The sequence below is a fragment of the Nannobrachium achirus genome (genome assembly GCF_963921795.1).
Source record: "Nannobrachium achirus genome assembly, contig: SCAFFOLD_131, whole genome shotgun sequence".
Classification (NCBI taxonomy): domain Eukaryota; kingdom Metazoa; phylum Chordata; class Actinopteri; order Myctophiformes; family Myctophidae; genus Nannobrachium; species Nannobrachium achirus.
In genome coordinates this window covers 210,001-212,578 of record NW_027665004.1, presented here as the reverse complement: position 1 = coordinate 212,578, position 2,578 = coordinate 210,001, and positions in this window count along the sequence as shown.

Below are 2,578 nucleotides of genomic sequence, written 5' to 3'. Positions count from 1 at the left end.
GTTAGTGTGGTTGCTCTAGGGTCTAGGCAACACATATTGTTCTTGTCAGTATGGTTCACATGAAAGGACATCACAATATAAATTACGGAATTCAGTTCCCAGTGGATTCCTCACGGCTTGCACACACTATTGTTCTCGGTCCAAGTTTACGTTACCTTTATGCAGCTTCGTCATTGGTTAAAAGCGTTTTTGCTGCTTCCTCATTGGCTAAATGTTTCTCTATAAACTCTGTGACATATGCCTGATAGGGCATGGTAAATTTGAAAAATTGTAGGGGAAATTCAAACCAAAGCATATCCCCCCCTAAATGTGCCTTTTTTTGTTCCTACCTGTTTTGGTGGATTTCTCTTTTTGTTGCTCCTCATCCGAGTTTTGACGACCACTCCTCAAAATGGGGCTGGTGTGACTCTCCCAAAATCGCGTATTTTGGGCGCTCCAAAGTTACTTTTTTCTTTATGAATCGTATATTTATAGTTCCCTGAGACCACCCGAAGTGTTGTTAGTCCACCACATAATATTTATCGATAGACCAGTGTAGCTATATGGAATGGAAAAGTAATTAAACCCCTCATTTTCATTTTTTCTTCTTAAAAATGCTAAATATAATGCACAAGTAGGCAGTATCGATACAATCGTTTATTTGCTCTACTTCTACAATCGTTTATTTGCTCTACGATTCGATACAAAATCAAACGATACAATTCGATTTTAGCTTTTTTCATTTCGATATACTAACGATATTTCGATGCAATAACAATATCGTTACATGTACTGTATGAAAAAAGGCACATTCAGGGGGGGATATGTTTTAGAGATAGTTCACCCCCAAAATGACTCCCCCCCCCCCCCCCCCCATGACTTTCCCCCCCATCGATTACTCAACCCATGGAGACTTGAATTCATGGATATTGAGATTTGCCTTGCTAAAATGTCAATTTTTGAAAGTAGCACTCTCTACAAGGAACTATTTTTTTCTTGAACCAATAGACAATGTGTAACATAATCACATTTACTTTGCACTATTAAAGAAATTACCTTAGAATTATCATCAGAATCATCAAAACCACATTTTTATTCCATAACAGCAAATAATTTTGTAAGTAGCACATGGAACACATTTTGCCCACCTATAAAAAAACAATACAGGAATGAGTCATCATTGTGCAAATAAGTCCTTCATTCAAGCAGTAGCATTTAATCAGCCTAGAGAGTGAGAGGCATAACACATTAATGCTAAATCACAGCAGGCATCTGACAGATGTTTTTATTACCCTGTCTTGTTCTTTGGGGACATTCAGCCTTAAGAGTCTAACCTACTTTGCATCTAGTCATTGCCAAAACATCTTCAGAATAATGTGTTTGCAAGATTTGAGATGGATGAATGTGAAGCCAAGGGCTGAAGTGTTTCGGTCTAGCCTATTCTGTGGCTGATAGAGGTGGTGTAAGTATGTCAGGAAGAATATTTTATTTACAAAGCACCTTTCAAAATATAGTTGGTGCAGCACAATGAACCACAAAACATTTTTAAAGAGAGCAACATAAGAGCAATAAAACAAACCAACACAAGAAAGCAAAACAAGATGAGACATCATAAAATGGTAAATGGTGCATTTTTGTTTTTTTAAGATTTGTTTTGGGGCTTTTATGCCTTTATTGATAGGACGGTAGACTGACAGGAAATTGGGGGAGAGATGGGGAGTGACACGCTGCAAAGGTCGTCCGGATCGGGAATCGAACCGGCGACTCTGCCAGGCATCCATGCCTATGTGGCAATGCCTATGTGGTATGCCACAATGGTGCATTTATATAGCGCCTTTATCCAAGGCACTTTACAATGATTGCCGCATCATAAAACAAAGTGCTCAGTCACCCTTAGGTTAGTGTCTGATCTTGGGGACAACCAGTAGGCCCTCAAGGGTTGAAAGAGGGAAGGGACTCTTAGGGCCCTTTCGACCGGCAAAGAACCGGTTCGGGTTCCAGGGGTGAGCTTTTCCACCAAGAACCAAGTTGGCAACCGTAAAAGTTGGTTCGGAACGGGAACCACAAAATCCTTGGTTCCTCTGGTTCAATCGGGTTCAATCTGGTGGAAATGCATGCCGGTTTGCGACTGGTTTGCAATAACGAACCAAGGTTTCAAAAAAGTTGAACGGCACTGGTTCTTGAACCAAGGTTCTTTTGGTGGAAAAGGACCCTTATAGGCCGGTAGTGCCAGTTCCAAGTATTGGCAAGTCAAATGTGATTAAGAACCACCATCACATAGCCATCACATAGACACTCAACAAAGCAGGATGATCCACAGTTGATTTGAACCCACAACCTCTCTACTGTGGTGGACAGGAACTTTACCACTGCGCCATTAGACCGCCTCCCGATAAACCATATTATTTATGTATCCAAGTCCTGTACATGGGGAAACTGACAAATAAAGTGATTCTCAATCAAAAAATGCCTGCTGGGAATAAGCTTATTATGGAAATGTACTACAGAATATGCCTGCTTGCAAAAGGTGGGCTTCGGGACAAATTTAATTTTTCATTATTTTTTATAAAAGTACTGGTGTAGGCCTACACCTTTTCCC